Source organism: Amphibalanus amphitrite, unplaced genomic scaffold (assembly GCF_019059575.1).
Source record: "Amphibalanus amphitrite isolate SeventyFive unplaced genomic scaffold, NRLGWU_Aamphi_draft 001166F_arrow, whole genome shotgun sequence".
Classification (NCBI taxonomy): Eukaryota; Metazoa; Arthropoda; class Thecostraca; order Balanomorpha; family Balanidae; genus Amphibalanus; species Amphibalanus amphitrite.
Genome location: NW_024882660.1, coordinates 133,016 through 159,465, shown reverse-complemented (window position 1 = coordinate 159,465; position 26,450 = coordinate 133,016). Strand labels below are relative to the sequence as shown.

Below are 26,450 nucleotides of genomic sequence, written 5' to 3'. Positions count from 1 at the left end.
GTTGGCCAGCGGCCGCTGCGCCACGCTCAGCCCACTCGGTGCTACACTCAGCCCACTCGGCGCCACACTTAGAGCACAGGGAGCCACACTTAGAGCACTAGGAGCCGTGCTGAGCGTGCTGGGTACGGAGCCATACCGAGCACCCAGCGAGGCGACCCGTCCTCGCGTCTGTCCCTCAGCCGCCCACAGCTGCCGCTCAGCGGCTGCTGCGGACACCTCCTCCGCAGCTAGCGAGCGCACACTGCTGCGGAGAGGAGCGCCGCGCGCAGCCGCCACTCCCGCTGCGGAGGAGGCGGGCGGAGCACCGTGCTCCCCGCCGTGTTCCGGAGCGGCCGACAGCGGCATAGAGCGGCCGTCCGAGTCGCCTGAGCGGCTGAACCTGTTGGAGAACATGTCCCTGAGGTGGTGGTACTTCTTGGCGAGCCGGCCGTTGGCGGCGGTGGGGTCAGGCGCTCCGCTGCCGCTCGAGGTGGGGGCGGGTGGCGAGTTGACGGCGCCGGTGCCCCCGTGCCACCCTTCCGGAGCTGACAGTCTCTGAAGAGGAGATATGGAACGTCATTAGATACAACCTCAAGTGAGAGAAACTCATAAGCGGAACTATGTGACGCCGGCGCTCGACGCTCCTAGCATTTCATCCAAAGGACATTTCAATGCCGAGTGGCAGCGTACCGACTGGAGGCTCATCAGTAAATGCTAAATTGGTAATTAGCGCCTCTGGCACAAATTAAAACGGATTCGTTACGCCTTGTTTATGGCGACGATTTCTATTTGTTGGACCATAACAATGGCTAGTATTTTTCGTCCCCAAAAATCATTCGATACGTGGGACATTTATTTCAGTTACAGGGCATTCATTCAAGTTTGCCCATAAAAACCCTCGTTAACATGCCAAGTAACCGCTAGATTCGACATCGTCAACCAACCTCGAGCGCGTAATTGGTCAACTTTTAATTTTACGTTTAATTCCTCCCTCGCCCAGCTCAGATTCCAACTCTGAAGGTCCTCATTCCTCACAAAGATGGAATGCGGCTCTAATCATGAACGGTACGTGGCATTCCTCGATAATTTGCCACTCCATTAAGGCCACTTTTCGTGTAGATCATGAGTGCTCTCTGGCTCTCGGATCCGTCGCCTGAAGCGTTCGTACGAATGATCTCACGCGTTCCGTCTGTCACGCGATTTATCTAATCTGAAAGGATCTCTGAGCAGTTTCTGAGTGCGACTGACTCCGAACTGAAAGCCAAGGCCTTCGGCTGCTGAAAGCGCACTCGAACCGTCGCATGGCTGCGCCGAGACAGGTTTGGTGCGTTTCTGTGCATCGGAAGCATGAATGAATCCATGCATGGCCTTTGGTAAGCGCCATTTCAGCGACCGTTTTTAGTTTCAGATAGCGGTTCACCAAAGGACGTTGAACGTTCATCAGCGGCAGTATGAGAACAAGTCACACCAATCTGAACCTACTCCGTTGCTTTCCCCACGCTCAGCACGACCCCCAGTGAGTCACATTGCTTATCCTTCCTGCACCGGTCCGTGCTATGGTGATGTCAGCCCAGAGACAATAACTGTGTACTCCGCTAGATTGTAACGGAATAACTGACCGGGTCTCGGGTAACGACGGCGCCGTGATTGGATTTTAAACAAGCCACCATGAACCCACTTCATTTTTACTTGGTTTCATATTCAAAAGCAACGATGAGAGTTAGCAACTCGTGAGCCTTTCCATCACATCCCCAGCAGCTGTGTCGGGGTCGAGGTCACGACCTGTGACCCTGCTTACCGTGACCTGAGTGGAGACGGCGTTGAGCCGACCGGCCAGCTCGGTCAGCACTGGCTCGCTGCCGGAGAGAGGGTGCTCGCCGCGTCCGGTCGCGTCCGTGGGTCCCTCGGCGAGCTGGCGGGGCACCGGCACCGACTTGTAGACGCTCAGCTCACACTCTGAAACCGGGCAGCACACTATCAGCACCTGGGCAGCACACTGTCAGCGCCCGGGCAGCACAGTACAATGTCAGCGCCCGAGCAGCACACTGTCAGCGCCCGAGCAGCACCCTGTCAGCGCCCGGGCAGCACACTGTCAGCGCCCGGGCGGCACACTGTCAGCGCCCGGGCAGCACACTGTCAGCGCCCGGGCAGTACAGCACACTGTCAGCGCCCGGGCAGCACACTGTCAGCGCCCGAGCAGCACACTGTCAGCGCCCGAGCAGCACACTGTCAGCGCCCGAGCAGCACACTGTCAGCGCCCGGGCAGCACACTGTCAGCGCCCGGGCAGCACACTGTCAGCGCCCGGGCAGCACACTGTCAGCGCCCGAGCAGCACACTGTTAGCGCCCGAGCAGCACACTGTCAGCGCCCGAGCAGCACACTGTCAGCGCCCGAGCAGCACACTGTCAGCGCCCGGGCAGCACACTGTCAGCGCCCGGGCAGCACACTGTCAGCGCTCGGGCAGCACACTGTCAGCGCCCGGGCAGCACACTGTCAGCGCTCTGTCCGGCGCTGCCACGCGAGTCGGCGGCTCGTGCAGGGCGGCTGGTTTTTCGCACATCGGAGGCCCGCCCGTGCCGGTCGTCACGTGACTCGGTAAGGAAAATGGGATGCTATCGGCGAGCTTCATCATTAGTTTGAAAGGCCGTGTGTACTGCATGCGGTGCATACAATCAAACAATGGGTGGATGTGGATATATAGCGGATCTGGGACGCCAAACACGGGCGGCGCTTCCCAAAACCGCACCCTATGATGATGTTAAAACTTGAACGGGTGCTGCTCGTTAGGGAAATTCTGATGCCACTGTGTTGGTGTGCTATGTGTCGTCCACCCACACAGTTTTAGGGAGAAAGTTAATTATTTTCTGTGCCAGCATAATGCCTTTATGTTGACACACATTTTCGAAAGTCGAAACTGTTACAGGTGTCATCGCCACCTCATTGTCAACCCGTCATGAATGTCAACCTCTAACATCCTCATTACCGTCTGGACAGCATTCAAAACAAACGTCCCGCAGTTTTTGCCCGGGAAATTGTCATACCGACAGCGCCGTCTCGGCCAAGACCGCCGCAGCCGCCACTCAGAGCCAGAGGCGCCCCATTGCGGCGTCTCCGCCTGCGGCCGGGTCACTCGTGTGAGCGCCCGGACGGGGATGACTCTGACTCTGATGACTCTGCGGGCGTCGGCCGGCTGTTTGTGGCGTCCCGAAGTCACGTGAGCCGGCAGCCGTGAAATCGGTAACGACGGGCCGTCGACATTCCACGTCGGAGGTGCGTGACACATTGAGTGACTCTGGCGCGGCCTTCGGACCCCGGGCTCGGCCCGTCTGAATGGGAGACCGTCCGTCATGCCTGTCCCGTCTCAATGACAGAACGACTGGCATGCCGCACCTGTCAATGGCAGATTGTCTGCCGCTGCGCATCTGTCATAATGACAGTTCGCTCGGTTCGCCACAACATGTCTCCAAGATTGAAACCATTCTGAAGATACTCCAGCGAGGAATGCGGAGCCGAATGCGTGGCGATACAGAGTGGCATTGTGGAGGCCGTATTGAGGGTAGCTCGACGCATGCAAATGTGTCGTGGTTGGAGAGGTATGCTAGCTAGACAGGCTATGGGACACATACAATGGAATGTCCATCTCTGATTATATAAAAATATGCACATTCATGTCAGCATACTGCGTGGCCTAGCCCGGGACAGCCAATTTGAACCTTGAAATCTGCCATTGTCCGTTGATGAACATGACATGCAGCCTTACGAGTTACTTCTGCATTTTAAGAACAGAACACCATCGGCCAGATTGCATGCAATCTGACTTGTCACCACCAAAGTTTGCCACCTTCTCGAAATCCCACAGTAAAATCACGAGACGGTGTTTCACGCAACGAGCTCGACTAATGAGGCCTGTCGATTCCAGAAACTATCGGAGTTTTCGGCTGTTTTACTGACATTCCGAAGTGCACCTCAGAGCGAACACTTGTATACCACCCATGGTTTATCGACCATAAAACTGACGTTTGAAAAGGAGCAATTCACTTCGGAATCGGGCGACGGCTCGCCCTATTTCCCGAGCCCTGGAAGCTGTAACAGGTCCGTTTCTGAATCAAAAGACTCGATGGATCCCTCGAATGACTGGCATTTTGTTACTTTTTGGTCGGGCGGCTGGAGGACGGTTGAATTGTGTCCCATTGGACGACGATGGGTAAAGGCATTAGACAAGTGGCGATTTCAGGCTAGCGACCGAGAGGCAGCGCATGCCACGCACTATAATAGGTTATACTATGTTGTATAATGTATATAATGTGAATTAATAAGTTTCATGTCTCACCCTGAGAAATAAAGCAATTACGGAGTCTGCATGGTCATATATGTCAGGTGGGAGCTCACCTTATCATATTACCTACAATATGGAGTTAACTTAATTGCATTCGTAACTTTATGCACTTCTCAACAAAGCCGCAACTGACATGCAAAAGCTTAATTTTCATTTTCGGACGCCCGTGGAATATCAGGAAATTAACGTGTGACATGCCCAAAGCCAGTGAGAAGATAGAGTACCCTCAGGCGAGGCAAGTGCAATGGCTTCATTACATAAACAATTGGTTTCCTGTCGTTACTTTTCCATTCAACACCTTAGAAGTCACATCCTGGCCCTACTATCAATAGATGGGTATGGTAGGTACCTAATCATGATGTAGTAGGTCCACCTTCAATGCGCCCTAATGCAAGCATTCCTAGCAAGGAGTTCGTGCGAACTTGAAGCGAAAAGAAAAGAAAGAAATTTGGAGCACGAGGTCCGTGTGAACTTGACAAGCAGGAAAACGAAAGTTTGTATGTGGAAAGGCCATGCTAACTTGAAGCTCGCTGGAATGTAAAATTGGCCAAAACCCGCAGTCCTTCCTGTTTGCCTGCCACTCACAAACCGCTAGTGTGATCCGCTAAAGCATTTATTATTTAGCATCGAGTGGCTTCCTCCTTCCTGGTTTGCGTTTTCGAATAAAAAATGGTATAAACGGTTACGTATTCCAATCATATTCCACTCTTTTGATGTAGATCATCTCCGATTGTATAATTTCATTAAACATTATCAAGTAACAATATCAAATAGTCTACACAATGCTTAGTACCTACCTTCTGCATTTTATCAAATGTTGACATTTTTGCCTTAAATGTCGTTCGCCAAAAGTCTCCAGTCTACCCATATTCGGGTTAGTTCTTCGATCTGCCATATGAGCTAAATATCTCGTTACATATGGCCCACATTGGGGGCTATTCGTATCCTCGCGGGCCCGTTTCTTGGAACCCGCCATGTATAATATAGTTTATTTGGAGAGGGGAACGATACACGGCATATCCAAACCGAATGCGAACAACCGACATAAGGCGCACGTCAACAGTAGCGCCCATTGGGATCTGCACTTGACCCCGACATACCGAGTAGCTGGGCAGTCCTGCAAAAGGCAATATGAGCATCTTATCTGAGCTAAGCATCAACTGAAAAACTCCGCACTGCTGGTCGAATTTAGCATCCGCTGGAAAAAAAAACCTCAGAACCAGCCAACCTAGCTCAGCATCAGCACGGGACATCTCGAAAAGACCTCCGGGCAAGATCAGTGCTTCCCAAATGGGCGGACCGGTAAAACAATGGCCCGGCCGCCCTGTTTCTAGTTTCTCCGTTAGTTGGGTCCGTGGTAATGACGACCGCCGGTGGCCGCCCCGCCCCCTCAGCTGCCGGGCCGCTCCACAGCAGCGCAGAGGGGTGGAGTCGCCCGCCCACCCGCCGCGTGCGACGCCCCGTGCGCGCTGCAATTACACCCAAATTGGTTTATTTGGACGGCCGAGACGCCGCGCAGTGGGCCGAGTGCGGTCGGCCGGCGGACCGGCCGGCGGAGAGCGTGACCTCTGACCTCGCGGTCACACCCCGCACAGCCGCCGGCGCCGGAGTCGGTGGAACCTCCATACAGAGACGGAGGGTCATCATGAGAACTGTTCAAATGCGGCCGCGTCGGTATGTTTCTGTGACGGATGACGGCGATTTGGAAAGCGGTTTGTTAGGGAATGAACAGGGCTTTGCATAGAACATTAGCTATGATTTTTTTTCGTATGTTTATTTCCTGTATCTCAATAATGACGTCATTTCAATTATTGTAATTTTTAAATAGCGCCTCCACTAGCCATCCGGCAATTTAAACACCATCGAACCTCGGCTGGTCCTGATCATATTCATGAGTTGGGCGTAATTATGATGGTGGGTAATTCATGTTTCATCATTAATCATGATGAAACCGAACCTCCAATTTCTCTACAGAATCCTGAACCAACATTTTCACGGAGAAGTTGCTGGAAGTTCCACCTCATGTGTTCATACCATTTATCCTCATGTCAAAAGCATATTCCAATCATTTGAAATGACTTCTAGAAACAGAGATTACATGAAATGTGCTACTTCATTACATGCCATTGTTCAAGTTATTGCATGAAATGCACAATACACATGCAAAAAATTGGTAGTTGTTTGTTAGAAGTATTTAGCGGCACCTATTAGCTATTTTTAGATAGTCGAAGGAGTCTTTTAGAAAGGATGTATCAGTCCCATTTTCTTTTATGACACTATTCTTTGTGCAGGAAAATAAACTTTCCAGACCTGCAATGAGAAACAAAGAACAAAACACGGGCGACCCTAAGCAAAGCAATACAAAACAGCCTATCCCATAGAAGGATAAAACAAAACAACACAAAACAAAACAAAACAAAACAAAACAAAACAAAACAAAACAAAACAGGAAAATGAAACGCTCTACAACGCGGCACAGCACAGGACTAACTATCAGTTCATATCTAGGAATGTCTATAACCATATCAGTTGAGGTTGGATGCGTTCCAGTTCGGCTACGAACGGTGTCTCGCTCGTTCATTTCCCCGTCCGACAGCTGTGCAGCTCGTGGGACGGCATTCACGGCACGGAATGACGACCGCAGCGGCATCTGCTGGTGACCGCAGGTACGATAAATACATGGAGAGACGCGGGACTCGTTCATCCAATGGGTGTGAGACCCGAGGTGTTGGGTCACAACTCACAACAGCTGCTTGTGTGCTTTCCGACTTTGAATGGCTTTGTTTAATTCTAACAAGTTAGAAGGATAATTTTGAGGTGTTCTTACATGAGTGCAGTAGAGAGAAAAACAATGTAATTGGTAACAAACACAGAAATAAGTTAGGTACATTTAACCCATTAGAGCCGAAAACTTTTTTTGTCGACTTTCACTGCAATTTTAACATATGTTTGTCAGGCACCCTTTAGGAGAATACATGTGCATTTTTAGCCAGATCACGAAACCGGAAGTGTACGTTTCCGGTCTGGCAGCTTTTGCTGCCAAGCGTATCTTACATAGTCAAAAATGGAGTGGTTTGTCACATTTCAAAGCACAAACATATCAAAACCGCGAGGAAATGATCTTTCGATACCAACAAACTTTGCCACAGAGTGTCTCCTGTTGGTGCATGTACAATTTTCATGAACTATTTTATTTACGTATCAGATATGATCTTGAATATGTGTAATTGTTCGGATTTCCATTCGACCGTAGCCTGCAAATAACGACCGTAGCCAATAATTCACAAGAATAATGAACTCAAAATCCAGACCTCAGCTAACTAACAGTTCAGCTCGTTCTGAGAGATCATGTTCTTTCTCTCATTATTTCAGCTAACACACGCTTCCCCTCCACACAAAATCTTATATAGGATGCGACGAAGGTTTTGATGACTTCCGTCGACCGTTTATTTAAAGCAACTTGGCGTGTTTCCAATGTGCTCCTAAATATCGCGTTCCTTTCAACGAATTGTGTCCCTGAGTCTTTCTCTGAAGCGGAGATTATCTGAAAAGCTGACCTTTACCAATGGGGGTCACTGGCATGGGTAATTGTTTAACCATTGAACGGCACATTTACTGAACGTCTAAGCATGAAGGTTTAGCTTTACAGTTGAGAGGTTCGTAGTTGCGCTGTTGGCATGCTCCAAGCTGGCAAGTGGCAACACATGGAAGGACGCTGCATCACACTTCTAAGCCCCCGTTTTCACCAACAAGCGCTGGTGGAAGAAGTTTAGGGACAAGTAGCGTCACGCATAAGCCCCAATCAGCATGGTCCTCCTGAGTCTCGACCGTCCCCAAGATCGTCATGAAGAAAACACCTGGGAAGTCTGACCATTCTGCGGAGAATCTGAAGTCTTATTCATAATGATCACTCGGATAATGTTGTCCATTGATAAGGGAGGAACGCCCTTGGACTGAAGGCGCTTGACTATTGGTGCGGCCAAAATAACGAAAATCAGCAAGCCCAGAGCCCTCAGATTTGCACGAAACGGAGAATCTGGCCGGTAGAAGAGTGGAAACGGAGTAGGTATGTAGAAGCGGGTCTAGTTCGGCGACGAGTCTCCGTTTCAATGGTTTCACCACACGGACCCCCAAAACGAGCATCTGCTGAAAACGCGTCCCAAGTTCCGACAGACTTCTGCGAAAAATTATCGCCGCAATGGTATGTCGAACGATCACGATGCCCCAGCAGGGCCTGAGCTGAACCAGCTGGACGTGATCTAACAAAAGACGAAATCGATCCCGACTACTACCTAGAAAACATACTGAAATTTGGCATTAAAAGACCACTACCCCGTGCTCCAACGGCGCATGGCGTCCCGCAGGTCGGACAGCATTTTCATGCTGGACGGTACTCCATCTCATCAATCTTCCGGAACTAGGCGGTGCCAGAACCATCTGTCCGATATCTGGGGGAAGGACACTTGGCTAGGGAACAGTCCTGGCCTAAATCCAATCGAATTATTTTGGAGGATAGTGCAGCAGGAGCTGGACATATACAAACTTTCCGGCGACCTCGGACAGCTCGGAAGGGCGCTCAAGTCCCAGGCGCACCGTTTTCACATGGAGGACGTCCCTTTAAGCTTTATAGGCATCCCTCTTTCCCATGTAAGCGCCCATTTGGTCATCAAAGGCGCCCCTATAGGTCTCAGAGGCGCCCCTCTTTCTTGTGCAATGCGCCTCTTTTTCATATGCAATGCGCCCCTCTTTCGCATAAAGGTGCCCTATGGACATTACATGCACCCCTATAGACCTTACAGGTGTCCCTCTTTCTCGTAGAGGCGCCCCATTGGGCTTCATAGGTGCCCCTCTTCGGCATGCAGGCGCCCCTCTTTCGTGCAGATGTGCCATTATGGCCATGACCTTCGTAGGCGCCCCTCTTTTGCATGGGGGGCGGGAGCGGGGCGGGGGGCGGGGGCGACCCCATAGTTAGGCCTAAAAGGCGCCCCAACAGGCCTAGCAGGCGCCCCTCTTCCCGTTCATCTATAGAGCTACGGCACCACCTTCCCTTAGGCGACGGCGCGCCCCTTGAGGGATGGCGCCTCTGATGGCAGTTTGTCCGCACCACTCCGTTCAACGTCCCTGCTTCAGCAATGGCGGAATATTTACATTACACGCCTGGTAGTGTGTTGGCAGGGGCGTCGCCGACGGGGGGGTCGGGGGGGGTCGCGACCCCCCCACTCGTCAGAACCGGGGGGGTCGACCCCCCCCCACTTTTGGCGATGCTGAGTATGCTTTTTTTAGCTATCATGTCAGGGAAGTTGGCGTCAGCAACATCAACAAATACAACGTCAGATTCAGAATCGCTTCAAGAGCTCCCTAGTCCCTATTGCTTATAAGTCAATAAGCTGTGGGCTAGAACATCAGCATGCCGATATTATTTTAGTCCCTTTTTATCCCTCAAATGAGCGAGCGCGTCAAAACTGACCCAAGCGTTCGTCTGATTGTCAAAATAATGGTTGCAGTCGATTCGTCGGATGACGTATCAGTAACTACGAGGTACCTACCTGGCTAGCCTCAGCCCTGCTACCCTCGGACCTGCCTGCATAGGGGAAATGGGGTCAGATGGTGGATCCCTCTGGGGCTTTCCTTATAAGACGCGCAAAAAGGAGTATATTGCAACGGAACTTCCAGTGACCTCGAGTTAATGAATTTTACACCTATTCTAAAAAATTGGCCCTGATTCGAATATAGATGACCTTGGTTAACTTTTTTGAGTTTTATTTGCTTCCACTTTCAAGTGTGGTTTTTGGGGCTGATTTCGAGTTTAGCGCCCGTTTGAACCGTTTCAAGTAGTTTTGATAAATGATGGTTATGTAACATGTTACGAAGCTATCGTTGGTGGTTGTCAGTCACCCACTCTAGATGGCCAGCAGGAAGCCTGCTGGTCGACCTGACCTGACCCGACCCGATCTACCCAAAATGCATGGAGTCATCATCTTTGTTCAAGACTAACATCGAACTCGTACTCGGGACCCCGATAACAGCTACGGCTCACTAAGTTCTAGCAGGCGGCCAGATTTTTCCTACTTTTGGGCGTTGACCTAAGATGACCCGACCAAGACCTTGAAATTGGGCATCATCGGCTTTCTCTCATCACGGGCAGCATTTTCGCTCTTCCGCGAAACTCTACCTCGATCAGGGGCCGAAAGCATGCCTTATGCGTTACGTTGGTAAACGTTTTACCTTAGCGACCCGCAAAATACGAATAAGAGCTACAGCAACACAGAAAGCGTATTCGATAGCTTTTTAAAGCTCTTTCGCCAACTTCGCCTCAGATATGACTTCGGGTCTATGGCTTCAGGCTTGTGTACCATAGAGACCAAACAGCTAAGCGGACGGATTTTGCCGAAACATTTGTTCTGTAACAACCTATGATTCAGTGAATGTGTATGATATTCATGTTATCACCATCGTTTTTGTTTCGTCGAAACACGTCGCATGGCTTACAATTTGAACTTAAAAACTTGAATAGAAAACTTGACATCAGGTAAAGGTCATGACCTGACCGGAAAAGAACCTGCTGCATATGGATCGATCTGTGTTACTAAGCTGAACACACTCCAGGTGCTGTCATCGCTCTACAACGTCTCCATCAAAAGTTGTCGAAAATGTGTTTAGAGACCTTTGATGACCTAATGACTGACCATTTCAGTCACCACTGGTCATTAGCTGCACCTTATCTCTAAAATGAACAAGGTGTCATGGCTACAAAAGTATCTAGCGTTTTTAGCATATTCTTTCAAAGCAGAGGGCATCGTGCTTTTTCCCATATCCTATCATGATTGGTGAGGTCACACACCTATTTGACCTGACTTCGCTTCTCAGATGTAAAATCCCAGATTCATGAACTATTGGCACTTATAATCCCATTCATTACACCAAATTTCAGACTTATAGGAGTCAGGAGATAATCTATAGGAATGACAAGATTGCGGTTTTAAGAGGCATTAAAACTGAACTTGACATGACATTGTTACCTGACCTCGGGTGACCTCTGTTTGATTTTTATGCACGATGCAAATTTGATGTACAATACGATATACCGCTGCTTTCGCGGCGCTGCGCGCCGAGGTTTTTCTCCGGGCACACGAAAAACCGGGAGTGTGACTAAAAACACCCCTACCCGTCAAGACGAAGACCGGAAACCCGACCCCCCCACTCAAAAATCCGTGGCGACGCCCCTGTGTGTTGGTATGCAATGCTCTGCAGACAAGAATAAAAAGCAGAAACCCAGGTAATGACCATTTTTGGAAAGGCAAAGAACTGGGGCATTACACTATGACCCATAAAGCCAGACATTGTTGCTCACTTACGAATGGCATAGCAAAAAGGACGTAACTGCTCCATTTTTGACTACGTAAGATACGGTTGGCAGCTTTTGCTGCCACTTAAATATAACGCACGATTGGCGATACTTAGAGAAATTCATGTCGCACCTAAGCTCTTCCCATTGATAATCACACATTTCTTTACAATAATCAATAATAAAAAGGTAACATTTATTTACACCACCTTCGCAACTGACTTCTTAGGTGTCCGCCGCACGGCCGCCATCGCGCGCCCCTTGCACCCCCGCGATAAATTGTTTATTTCGATCAGTTTGAAAACGTCTTTGATGGTAGATCTTCTGTGGGATCTTTTGATATTGTCGAAAAGTCGTTCATGTTTTGGCCGTAGAAAGAAGTAAAATAAACTTCACCAAAAGACAGCTCAAGGCAGTTATCATATTCCAGACCGGTTTCGGCACGTTTCAGTACCATAAGAACTTCGGGAAGATGTCATATGTTTTGCATGTTTCTAAAAACGTGATGTCCAGGCTGCATTTTGCGGCCTTCTTTTCATGATCGATCAGTTTGAAAACGTCTTTGATGGTAGATCTTCTGTGGGATCTTTTGATATTGTCGAAAAGTCGTTCATGTTTTGGCCGTAGAAGTAAAATAAACTTCACCAAAAGACAGCTCAAGGCAGTTATCATATTCCAGACCGGTTTCGGCACGTTTCAGTACCATAAGAACTTCGGGAAGATGTCATATGTTTTGCATGTTTCTAAAAACGTGATGTCCAGGCTGCATTTTGCGGCCTTCTTTTCATGATCGATCAGTTTGAAAACGTCTTTGATGGTAGATCTTCTGTGGGATCTTTTGATATTGTCGAAAAGTCGTTCATGTTTTGGCCGTAGAAGTAAAATAAACTTCACCAAAAGACAGCTCAAGGCAGTTATCATATTCCAGACCGGTTTCGGCACGTTTCAGTACCATAAGAACTTCGGGAAGATGTCATATGTTTTGCATGTTTCTAAAAACGTGATGTCCAGGCTGCATTTTGCGGCCTTCTTTTCATGATCGATCAGTTTGAAAACGTCTTTGATGGTAGATCTTCTGTGGGATCTTTTGATATTGTCGAAAAGTCGTTCATGTTTTGGCCGTAGAAGTAAAATAAACTTCACCAAAAGACAGCTCAAGGCAGTTATCATATTCCAGACCGGTTTCGGCACGTTTCAGTACCATAAGAACTTCGGGAAGATGTCATATGTTTTGCATGTTTCTAAAAACGTGATGTCCAGGCTGCATTTTGCGGCCTTCTTTTCATGATCGATCAGTTTGAAAACGTCTTTGATGGTAGATCTTCTGTGGGATCTTTTGATATTGTCGAAAAGTCGTTCATGTTTTGGCCGTAGAAGTAAAATAAACTTCACCAAAAGACAGCTCATTGCTCATTGTTTATTTCTCAGCACATTCGCTTTCTCGATAAATAATTCTGAGCGCACATGACGTGCATTGTTTTGGTCTTCCGTTCGGGTGAGAACTTTGAAAGTTCACCGCAACGTTTAGGCAAGATTACTTTACTTATAAGGTTAGTTCACTAAAGAATTTTTGCCGCCCAGGTGACGTCACATAATATGGTAGCGATTTGGTAGCCGTTTGCAAATACATAAATGACTTGCGTGAGACATTTATAATGCAAGGTATTGTTCAAGGCCGTATAGGCCGTATATAGGGTATTGTTTGTGGATTTTGCCTTAAAATAGGTAGTGATAATGGGCAAATTTGCGATTTTAGATCGGACTATTGAGGATTCAGGCGACTCTAGCTTTATTTATCAGATCGCTTATAATATCACCAGGTTTTCTGTCATTATTTTCCCTTATAGTGTCTGTTCATCAGAGGTTGGTTTGTATCGCACAATGAAATTGAAATGCTGATGAGTGATTAAATTTTTATGCAGCTATGAATATTTTTAAATTTTGGGTTGAGCATGGCCATCAGATATGCAATAATTAGCCCTCATAACAATGCTGCATTGGCTATATTGATAAAGTGATGGTCTGAGCAATGTACACCAATTGCCTCTTTAGCAGTTTTTAACATGTTTCAAATTGTAAAATCTAGTAAAATTATGCATTAGAAAAAATGTGGTAGTCGGTAAGCAAGCCCCACACTTGTTTTTCCAACTAGGAAGAGGCGCTCTACCCAGAGATGCCTGCTAATCAAGTCAAACCAAACCAAACCTAACCAAACCTGGCCTAACCTTACCTACAACCTACAATCTTAAACCTACAACCTAACCTTAACCTACCCACCACACTAAATCTGTACTGCACCAAGCCATTAGCCAAATCCGCTCCGCACCATGCCAAATCCGCACCAGCCGAATAAGCCCACACCAACAAGATCTTGTCGAAGTTACCATATTTGCAGATTGGCTGCTCCAGTACACATTCATTATTCATGGTTTCCATATGACGTTCAATATATCTTTTGCTGGATTATAGGAAATTGAAATAGCTGTGCAAAATGTGCCAGACCATGTTTCTAAGTGACTTCAATGATTTAGAAGTTAGAACTTCATCACTCACTGGTCTTCTTATGTAAGGAACTGTGGGCAGCATGGGCACAGTCTAACATAGCTAATGAACCTGCAGTTCAGCTTCAGCCTTACATTAAAGGAAATAGTTCACATTTTAACATGGGTTTTGAACTGGAATAGCAGTTCCGTAGCTTGGGCTGAGACGAGCATAAATCAGGAGCTTTTACAGCCCAACGATCACCCTAGGCAAAGATATTCTATTTCTCGTCCCGAAAAATGTGTCTTGCGTTGAGGATGTGTGCCTTGCATATATTCGCATCCAGTATGAAACGAGCATGGGTCCCTAAAATTCTTCAGAAACTAGAGAAATTATCTACGAGAACTCTAGAGAAATTCGCTCCAGTGAGGCGCTCCAGTAACAAAAGCACGAGCAGATCGCCCAAATGCCGGTGGCCGCGATAATTTCTCTAGTTTTGATGAATTTTCGGGACCCATGCTCTTTTCATACTGGATCGCGTGTGCCTTACAGAAACTGAAAAGTTCTTCCTATATCAAAAATATAGAAAATAATCTTTTGTTGTAAAAAGGTTTTATTTTCTTTGCTGATCATTTTGAACATAAAAAATCACAAATCCATTGCAAAAAAAATAATTTCGTGAAAGTGAACTATTTCCTTTAAGGTTTCCTGAGTGTGCAATATGCATTCAAAAATAGATGTGTTTGGAGTGGACGAAGAAGGTGATGGTTCTTTGTGCTGAAAATGTTTAGTGTTGTATTCATATTTCAGCATAGTTCTTCAACTCAATTACTTGACCCGTCCCAGTCACCCATTATCTCAAGAGCACTGCTCAACAAAATGAAAATGATTTTTATGGGTGCTATTAAAGTACGAACATTAAATGTCATCAGCTCACCAATATTCTTCTGAATCATGTGATGTTTTGTATCTCTAAATTATTTCCATTTCATAAAAGAACATACTCCACCCTTGTAACATTTATTGTACATGCCACCTTGGAAATACATTCATAATGATTCATGTCACTGTAGCACTTGTGCTTGCTCATTTGCGCCTTGCGGCAGCACGACAGTTGCTCACAATGTTCTATGTTAAGGTATTAACCACAAATTATAATAGTAGACAATACTCTACTCAATTAACTAGGTACTTATTGGATGAGAGAAATGTAAAAAATGGACTCAACAAGACCAGTCAACCAGGTCCCTTGTTTTGGTGATCTGTTGATTGTTCTCGTATCAAGTGAAATTCAACATTTTATGATTTTACACATTATTAATTTTCACTAGAAATAAATATTTGTGCTAAAAAGACCAATACTGGCATGTTGTCTTCTCTTGAAAGGCATAACACAGCCTTTTTCACACTTCAGCCCATTATCTTGTATTCAAAGTGGCTCAGATACGAGTCTTCAGTTCCTTTGGTAGTGCAGTATGAGGCATACCAAGTTCCAGTGGTATTTTTGAAGCATACTATAGATCACTCGCCAAAACAATGCACCTCATAGAAGTCTTGCCATTGTTAAGTGAATGTTTGCCATTCGATTTAGCCAAAATCATAATAAATTTGCATATTATTGATAGAAAATGGCGTTAGTATCTAACTTTTGCAAAAGCGGCGCAAGACGCATTTGGTAGCACTATTTTTTTCCTTCACGAGAAAAAACTTCATCGAAATTTGCAGGCCTCATCTAAAAGGCAAAATTAATGCTTGGTTCATTCGAATTCGACCTATTGAGGCCCGGTTTTGGAAAAATCAAGCCTTACTGAGTCAAATGGTATGCTTTTTATAATATTTTAGCACTCAACTTGGGCGTCAGCCCAGCTCAAAACTCGGCCTCATTTGTATGGATCGTTATGGGGTGAAGGGATTTTTGCCGCCCACGTGACGTCACGGTAAAGGAATTCTGAGGCTCGTGAACGGGGGCTGCGTTTAGGAATGCGGCGCTATTTTGTCCTGTGGCAGCAAAAGCTGCCAAGCGTATCTAATGGGTTAACCCATTAGATACGCTTGGCAGCTTTTGCTGCCACAGGACAAAATTAGATACGCAAGGCAAAACAACTGTCACACAGTCGTCGCAAATCGTGCACGTTTCAACTAAAAGGGGTGCAAGTCAAGCCGCTTCAAGTCTCATAAAAAACAAATACCTAACTACAATGTACAGATGACGCTCACATGAAGTGGTTCTGGCCCTGCTCACGAAATTCCCATCTACAAATCAGCAGACCAAAGAAAGTTTGAGTGCTCTTGCGTCGCTGCCACCCTAAAATATCTCCATTTCCCGTTGTGCTTATCATCCTTATGTCATACTGTAACAAACACTGTGAGATAAAATTACCCACCTAGCACCACGCATGCGGCCTCTGGTGCTCCATATCATCGCTCTCCTCTAAATACCTACATTCCACTTTCCCATTGATGACGTCATTGTGGCGTTTTATCCCTGCCGGACCAGCAGAGGTGATCAACCACCTGACCGAGTCGGTGTCCGCCCAACAATGGGCCCACAGACCGACCGGGGGCGGCGATCGGCCGCGCTACGGTGACGGCCGATGGCCATTAGAGCGCTGTCGTGCGGCGTCACGCGGCGTTTGGCGGCGCAGCGCGGCGAGGGGCGACGCGCTGCGACTCGCGGCCCGCCCTCGGCCGCCTGGTCACACGGGGTCGCGTGGGGTCACATGAGGTCACGCGGGTCGCAGCGGGGCAAGGCGATCCGGTTGGGATCCTGGCCCTGGGGTGGACTAGTGAATGGGGAGGGGAGGGACATCGGACGGTTTCGGGGGAGGAGGGAGGATCCCATACGTTGGGGTATAGAGAATGTTTGTTTTGTTTTGTTTTGTTGGGTTAGGCCCTTTCGGTCGACAAGACCATTGCAGAGCCGGAAGGATGATAGGAATTAGGGGGAGACATTGGTCTGGGCAGGCACCCTAGTGAGTCGCCGGGGCTGAGCCCGTCCAGAGGACAGGCCACCCAGCCCCAAGGCACTCACTGCACCCGGCTACGGGGTGCGCTCCCTCAGGAGCAGCGGTGCCGCTCCAAGGGAGCAGCCCGCATGAGATTAAGTTGCCTGCCCAGCCCGGAAGGGGGGTTGTGGCGTGGAGGAGAAGGATTTCAGTATCCTGAGGATAGAAGCACGGACAGGTGATAGAGAAGGATTGGAGAGTGAACGTCTTCATAGAGTCAACGGACTGTTAGTCAAGTTTTCCTTTTTGACAGCGCCGATATTTCAAGGTGGATTTCATATGTAATCGGGTGTATTCATGTTTTTTTTTGTTGAGTGCGGATTGCTCAAGTCACAGGCCAAGATCATTTTAATTGTGCTCCGAAACATTGATAGGAATCAAGATTGATTGGGAAGCAAGCATGTTTATTTACCTTAAAGGGAGATAATGAGCTTTCTTTTTTCTTAAATAAAAATTACTCGACATCTATACTATTTCTACTGTAGTTTCTATAAAATATGAAAATTTCCTAGCACATTTTCGTATGTGAAAAAGGTTTTTATTTTTGCAAAAAAGAAGCAGTACTTGCAGTACTTGTAACACCCACCGAAATGCGTTGTCCTTCTCTATAAAAAAGTCGCAGTATATGGCGCTTTTGTTTCAAACAGCGACGCTTGGGTTTTTGTTTATGTTATCGCCTTTTTTTTTTAGTGGCCACAACTTTCGTTTTTAGCCTCGCGAGGAGGTAGGCAAGCCGGGCCCATGAAGTGTTATCGCCTTGTCGTTGCTTGGTTGTAAGGATTCTAATTTGAATTAGAGTTAATTCGGTTTAGAATTAATTAGATTCTAATTCGGGGGTACATAGTGCCCACTCTTCTTTGTTTCGGCATGCGGCATGCGGCACAAATGAACGGCATGCGCCAGAAACGCAGCCAAATCTTGCGATTGCGACTACGAAATTCATTATTTTGGCGTCAGAGCCTGAAGCGAAAAATACAAGCATATTTATTTAAAAAAGACTTCAGGTTTGTCGAACGGTGTTATGAGAATTTTGATAACAGTACTGCATAAGTTTTTCAGTGATGCCGCAAAAGTGTTGTATCTATCTTCTTTTATTGTGCAGTCGGCGGGACCGATTCAAAATTGAGTCGTTGCTACTAAAATAGCAGCATATGGCGTCAGATGATGAACAGGAAAAATAGTTGCGTAAATTTAGACATAAACCACCCCCAAACCATGAATATCTTTTGAAGGCACTATAGACGACCATTAACCCGGCCGGGCCCGGGGGGTAATCCCAACCACCGCAGCCCGGGGGGGGGGCGTTTTTCGCCCCCCTGTCTAACTCCGTAAATAAGGGAGCTGCGGAAACAAAAGCGATACCAAACGAAAGGTGCTTACGAGACGATTCTAATGCACCTAAAATTTTTGACCTCAGGTCAATTTTAAAGGTCAGAGGTCAAGGTCAAAGGCAAAAACCGCCACATGTGTAGTGATCTCAAAGTAAGCCTTCTAGAGGACGGCAGGCTGCATCAAACCGGCAAAATTGGCTGTCAAACGAAAGAAGAGAATCTGAGGATTCTGAAAATGTGCTCAAAGTGAAAGGTCAAGGTCAAGGTCACGCTCAAAATTGACCTCAAACTTGGCACTTTTTCGCATATCTTGCGTGCTAACTTCCCAGATGTTTTGAAATATTTTGAGGCTTATCAGTTCCCTATTTGTGGTTCATCTTACGATACAAGGCTGCTCAAAGGTCAAGGTCACAGAAGAGTATCCCTGCTAGAGGCTATTTCACTGATTCAAGTTAGTAATAATAAATAAGACAATTTTGCAATCCGGAAGCTCTAAATGAAGGCTTAGAGGAAAATTGATGCCAGATTCGTGTTCAGCAGGTACAAATCCATCATAAACGACCTTTCATGTGTCAAGGTCAACCAGAGGTCATTCGAGGTCACATGAGGTCAACATAAAATTTGACCTTTTCCGAACAAAATATATATCATTCGACGCGGCTTGACAAGGCGAATGCGATGGTACCACTGCCGTAGCTCTAGGACCATTTTTGTCGAAGTTATTTGCGAAAACCTAAAACCGCATTTCGGGGTCGTTGACCTGACCTCTGACCTCAGGTCACCAAAACTATTTTTCTATTTTTCTCTAGGTCAAACGCTACACAACCGTGCTCGTAATTTGTCTTTATCTCTAAAACTCTATTTTTAGCAGCTATTTGAAGTTTGCGTCTGTGACGCCGAAGTTTGCCGTGCAGGGGTCTAGAAAAATGGACCTTGAGACGTCATCAGGGGGGCTGGGTCCAAATTTTTTACTTCAGAAGATGTCAAATTGATGGGAGAAAAGGTACTGAAAGTTTCGCCTTCCTATCCCTAAGCGTTCGGGAGCTATCGCAAATATTCGCCAGGGGGGCGAAAAACGCCCCCCCCGGGCCCGCGAGGGTTAACTAACTAGATGTGATGAAGATCAAATGTAAGGAATACGCTCATTTTACAAAATTACATGCAAGTACCAAAAAGTGATGTAAGTACTTATTCAACGGTCATTTTCAGCGCTCCCCGCTAACGTGACTTCAAGTTGAGATATTTGCGGCAAGGTACCGAATTGAGCAAAATGGTTTTAATTTACATTATAACTTGTTGTGTTTTGTCAGAAAATGGTCCTAACTCAGATTTTGTGGAAAAAGGTCATTATCTCCCTTTAAATGAATTTTTTGCCTTGTTTGACGCCATTTGCCAGCAATTCAAAACCCATCAGATCAGAGCATCGTAACCATCCAAACAACATACCATCCCATTGTCCAAGCGTGATCGAGCGTATGTCCGAAACGAGATACATCTCATGGTAACAACATAGCACACCAATCTGATGTCTGCGTTTCAGAAATACCTATCAGCTTCAATCTGCGTTTTCAAGGAACGATCCCTGATCTATTCGTGCGGCTGGGATCAACTCTGCCTCGAAATCCACCATTAACTCACGAATGAACTCAGAGTACCTCACGCAGCCTAGAGGTAACACACACGAGGGGAGGGTAGGGCAGCTTCGACCACCAAAAACTGCCTGGCGAGTCCTCGTGAGGTGTTCTCACGAGTCGTGACTCAACGTGCGTTCACCCGCGCTACTGCTCTGTCGCCCGGTGGGAGCTGGGAACGCCTCGTCTCGCGGATGGGGCGGGGCGCGGCGGCGCAGGCGGGTGACAGGGAGGGGCCGCAGGTTGGACTACAGGCCCAGCAGGGGGGTAGTTCCGGCGCGCCCGCCCCCCGCCGCGACCACGCCGCACTCTGGTCTGACCAGGTGATGGAGCGGCTCGGGTCGGTCGGATGGTTGGGTGGTGGATTCTTGGGACTCGAGAGATGAGATCGGGTAGGGAGGGCTGTCGATAGGATGAAAGAATAAAGTGGCTTTTGGAGACGTGTTCTGTGTGGTATGAGATAGTGTTTGATTGATAACAAAAGAGGGACAGAAGTCAACATTTGCAGTACATACAGAGTTTGGGAAAGGCCTGCCTGGCATGAAGATATCGCAAGCCGTCGTCAAGCCACTTTTGCACATGGTGGTAGCAACATTCGCTTTCAGTTGACATTGCTATCGGAGGCTGAAAGAAAGCAGTGCAGAAAGCAAAACTTGGTCGAGTAACACCAAGTTTTGAGCTATGACACACAGGCGCCACAATGAAAGCAAACAGCTTGCTGCCTCGCGCTGACGACAAGGTTAAGGAACATGCTTCACTGAGATAGAATGACACACGGCCGGAGAGTCGGGTGACACTGAAGTGTGTGCTGACGGTGCTGTCCACATCCAGTCAAAGAGACGTTGAACGATATGAGGACGGCGACGAGAGAAACTGCGACGACCATCAGGTGGCATGGTGTTTGGGTTTGAACACCCCGCGTGTGAACTAGAGCATGAGTTCTATTAGATTGGGAGCGTCATTAGTCGAGAAGGGACAGAGTGAAAAGTGCCGTGTCACCCAGCTGAGTGTATTGGGTGAATGCAGTCTCACAGTGGAGGATATCAACAGATGGGACTGCGACTGACGCACATAAGCCTATCTGGTGACTGCATTTTTTCACAGGAATATAACACCATCCATAATTGCTACTAAGGCACAAAAACTTATCGCGAAACTCCAGATTTACTGCAGAAAATAGCAACTGCAGTCACAGAAGCCTACCCCAAAGAATGCAGCTTTACAGTGGAAAACGACACCAGCAATGATAGCGACTGATAAACAGAAGCCTATCAGGAGACTACACATTTCCATTGGAAGATAGCACCAGAACATACACAGTGACACCCAGAAGCCCATCTGGGCCCAATTTCACCAAGTGCGGTAAACTCAATTTAGGGTTAACTACCAAACCACCCCACTACTTAACTACAAAAAATACCCCAAAATTGAGTTTACCACGCTTAGTGAGATTCTAGGCCCAATCTCACTAAGTGCGGCTAACTCAATTTTGGAGTGTTTTTTTTTTTTGTAGTTACGTAGTGGGATAGTTTGGTAGTTTACCCAGCAAAGTCTTCGCTAAATGCACAAAAGCCTTTTTGGGAGACTGCAGTTTTGGAGTGGAAGATAACACCAGCAATAACTGCGACTAAGGCACGAAAGCATATCTGGAGACTGCGGTCCGAAAGAGGAGGATAACACCAGCAATGATTGCGGCTGACGCGTATCAGGCTGTCGGAAGACTAAATCCGCAGAGAAAGATAGCACCAGCAATGACTGCGATTGACACACAGAAGTCTAGCTGGAGACTGCAGTTTTACAACGGAAGATAACACAACGTATAACTGCTACTAGGGCACAGATACCTATTGAGAGACTCCATTTTTTAAGTTGAAGATAATACCAGCAGGGACTGCGACAGAAGCACAGAAGTCTATCTGGAGACAGCAATGTTACAGTTGTAGATAGCACCAGCAGTGACCGACTGAAGCACAGAAGCCTATCTGGATACTGCAGTTATACAGTGGTAAATAACACCACCAGTGACTGAGACTAGCGCACATTATTCAATCTGGAGACTGCAATGATACAGTTGAAGATAGCACCAGCAGTGACTGCGACTAGCGCACTGAAGTCTATTTGAAGGCTGCAATGTTACAGTTGAAGATAACACCAGCAGGAACTGAGACTAGCGCACAAAAATCTATCTGGAGACTGCAATGTTACAGTTGAAGATAACACCAGCAGGGACTGCGACTGACGCACAGAAGCCTATCTAGAGACTGCAGTTTGGGACTAGACGATATGTCTATTTCAAACAACCTGCGGTTAACACCAGCAAAAAAGTAGAGACTGCAGAATAGATCCTACGATAATTAAACCTCTGCTGGAAATGTAACACCACCAATGATTGTGGCACAAGATGCACAAGATCACAAGATGCATTTCGGAGATCGCGCAGACTCATGATAAGGGCTTATATGACAGCGGCAATTACGCACTGGAGCTATCCGGATACTGATTTTTTTACGCAGAAAAGTAGCACCAGAATGGAAAACTAAAGCAGCAAAGAGTCTTACATATATAAGACGATTTCGACTTGCCTTTGAGCGTCAGACTGTGAATGGGCTGAAGACTCTGGCAGCGCCGCAGCCGCACCTGACGCATCCTCCTGGCACTGGCCATGTCGGCAGCGATCGTCCCCTCTCTTTTCCTTACTACCACATCTGGACCGATGTCACACGTTTCACACAAGCATCACACGTGATGTATCCGCCGCGCGACCCGGCCGGCTATACGACCCCGCCGTCGCCGCCGCCGCCGCTGCAGCCTCCCCGGGCGGAGCGGTACGGACGCGTCCACCCCGGACGGAGGCTGAGCCGAGACTGACGCGCGCACAATGAATCCACACCCGGCCGATCGCCCACCCGCAGCCGATGTAACGCAGTCATGAGACGGATGGGAGGAAGACACGGTGGCGAGATCAATTTGAACATGCTTTTGGTATCGACACATGCAAAGAACTAAGAACGCAGGATGTGTGTGTGTAACTTAGCCGCTCAGAAAAATAAAGGAATGTACCTACTTATGATGTTGTTAACTCAACCGTATATCTACATATGTGTTGTATAATACCGCTTACATATGTTTGAATCAGTTATTTGCATGACGATGCGTTTTGTGATTGGGGCTGATTGTAACCCGAGCAATAACCGATGCCTTCCATTTGTGGTAGCTACACTCTTTTTCTAATTATCATTTTTCAGCATTATAGGTATTTAAAGCAGCATATGTACTCTTAAATGTCCACATTCATTCATTCATTCATTCATTCATTCATTCATTCATTCATTCATTCATTCATTCATTCATTCATTCATTCATTCATTCATTCTCTGCAAGAGATCCCTATCAGTGCTCCCAGACGCGAACATGGTGACGAAGCTGGCAAACCAGAGAATGAGCCCGGTAGTTGCTAGGAAAAAATTGAGAGGAAGACTACCAATTCCGGGAAATCAATGTTTATTCTATAGGTATCAACGAACACAATACCCCTACATTATAACAGTTCATACAAGAGAGGAAGGAAATTTGGTGGCCAGACAATCTATCAAAGGTGGTTATGGTTTTGGTTTTATTTTCCGTCCAATAAATGATTGTTCATGAGGTCGCAGGCCGGCCGTGGGGACGCTCTTCAAAAGCTAATATCTTAGGAACGGGACATCCGATTGACAAGCGGTCTTCTTTACTGAATGTCACTTGGACGTAAAAGTTCTGTGGTGTGATGGCCACCATGCGTTCTTGCCAACCACCGCACGTGGCGCGTGGTAAAGTTGGACATTTTTTAAGAACCCCCAAAATTGCAACCGCAATAACGGCACAACGGTTGGGCCGATTGAATTGAAACTCGGTACACAGTTAGGTCTCCATCAGATAATTCATCTGCATGTGTTAAGGTTGGGGTGCTACAGCACGTGCGCACGTGCAGGGGGCGCTCCCAGATCTCGAGAACGGCTGGGCCGATTGCGCTCAAATTTAGTACACGGTTGGGGACCAGTTAGTAGGGTGCCGTGCAAAAGTCAGTTTGGACCCCGCTTGCACGTGCGCACGTGCAGTGTGCCGCTTCCAGATCTCGAGAACGGCTGGGCCGATTGCGCTGAAATTTGGTACATCGCTAAAGACCGGTTAGTAGGGTGCAGTGCACAAGTTAGTTGGAGGTACCCCCTCGCAATTTCACACGTGCAAGGCCCATCCTCTCGCTCGCTCCGTTGGTCGCCCAAAAGGCGTTTTACTGGTAATATATCACGTTGCCTATAGGACTATTGTTGTCTCCATGTCCGACTCGCTTCGTACGATGCGTCACTCTAGTGGCGCAGTGTCCGAGCATGAAACGTGCAGTGTTGCCGAGAGTGCGTTTATACTCGAATTTCCCTATTTCTGCATTACCAATGGTAAGATGACTCTTCCCTCAGAGTCACAGCATCTTGGACACATCTGACGAGATGTCACAACTTCTGCAACGCGGTGCTCTGCTTACACAATGAAAAGCCAGACGCGACACTTTATCTCCTGGTTTTTCTTCATTTTCTATCCCTTTAACATTCATTTTAGCATTTACGTGTTGACTAGATCTTTTATAAGAAATAGTTCACTTTTAACATGGGGTTTTGAACTGGAATAGCCGTGTTGTATCTTGATCTGAGACCAGCACAAATCAGAAGCTTTTACGGCCCAACGATCACCCTAGACAAAGATATTCCATTTCTCGTTCCGAAACGAGTGTTTTAACCCTCGCCGGCCGAGGGGGGGGGGGGCGGGTGCCGCCCCCCATAGGGTTTTTTTCGCGATAGCTCCGAACACGCTGGCGATAGAGAGCTGAAACTTGGCATACCTGACCTTTGATCCAAGCCGCATCTTTTGACACCAACCGCATTTTTGTGTCAGGTCAGGTCACTGACCTATGACGTCATAAGTGAACCTCTGCACGGTCTTCAGATGTCGCAACTTCGCAACGCCCTCACTGCCAGAGGAGATGTCACAGGGAAATGAAACTTGCAGGATCTAGTATCCATTATGAGTCCCACAACTTGTATATCTCGGATTTTTCCTAAAGGTCATATGAGGTCAGGTCATTTTCGTGACCTCACCATTATAAGTCAATGGGGAAAAATGAAAACTGCTATTCTGGCGCCGGGAACGATCTCCAACTATCTCAAGCACACAGAATCGTGATTTGATGCACTCCTTGCAAGGTTAGATGCGTTACTTTTGCAATGTTGACCTTGCGTGACGTCATTTATGACGTCATCAACGTCATATTAGTTTTTCGTCAATAACTCTTGATCAAATTGAGCTAGCGAGTCGGGAAAGCCAACAATGGACTCAGGAAGACCTGCCAAATCGAATGATATGCGACATGACCTCTTTCGACCAACTTCGTGACCTGGGGGTGCTGACCTGACCTTGACCTGAGGTCAACACCCCAAGTTGACCTGACCCGGACAAAAAGTATATCATTCGACGCGCCTGAGCAAGACGAACACGATGCTGCCAAATTCGGCGCTCTGCGGCCGTTTTTTTGCGAAGTTATTCACCAAAAACTGAACCGTACCTTGGGGCACTTGACCTGACCTCAGAGGTCACCGGTTGACCTAGGACCTTAAAATCGGGTACCAATCTCTGCGTCTCGTAACAGCGCACACGCTCGTTTTTTTTTTTTCGCGACGCGCTAGCTCCACCAGGGGCGAAACGGCGAGGGGGGGTCGTACCCGCCCCCCCCCCCTCGGCCGGCGCGTATGTAGAAAACCACTAGGTCCGGCGAGGGTTAAACAGCTGAAAGTGGTATCATAATGAAGAAATGCCCAGAATGCAGCCACCTCAGCCTCACTATATTAAAATATAAGAAATTATATTATTATCAAAAGGTTTTCTTTACTTTGCTGATTATTTTGAATTTTGAGCATAAAAATAAAAAATCAATTGAAAAAAAACGAATTTAGGGAAAGTGTAGGTACTATTTCATTTAACCCTCGCCGGCACAGGCCATTTTGAGTCCTTCGACGGCACAAGGGGGGGGGGGGGTTGGTACGACCCCCCTCGCGTTTGGCCCCTGATCGAGCTAGAGCTTCGCGGAAAAAACGAGCGTGTTGCCCGTTACGAGAGGAAGCCGATGATACCCAATTTTAAGGTCCTAGGTCATCGGGTGACCTTCCAGGTCAGGTCAATGACCCGAAAACCGGGAAAATCGGGACCTGTTAGAAAGTCGTAAAGTGTGGCTGCTATGTGGTTTTCCGGGGTGCTGATCACGAATATCGTGTTAGTTTTGATCAGAGATGATGTCTTTAAGCATTTAGACCAGGTCGG

General features: G+C 47.4%; 1 long non-coding RNA gene across 1 annotated transcript in view; it reads right to left on the bottom strand.

The window, feature by feature from the left end:
- Nucleotides 1-76: 76 nt before the first annotated feature.
- The window catches only part of LOC122370767, a 37,291-nt gene continuing 10,917 nt past the window's right edge, over nt 77-26,450 (bottom strand). The window contains exons 2-3 of the long non-coding RNA XR_006254606.1: nt 1,778-1,935; nt 77-534 (exon numbers count right to left, since the gene is read on the bottom strand). This is a non-coding gene — a long non-coding RNA (uncharacterized LOC122370767). The remainder of the gene's footprint in view (nt 535-1,777; nt 1,936-26,450) is intronic.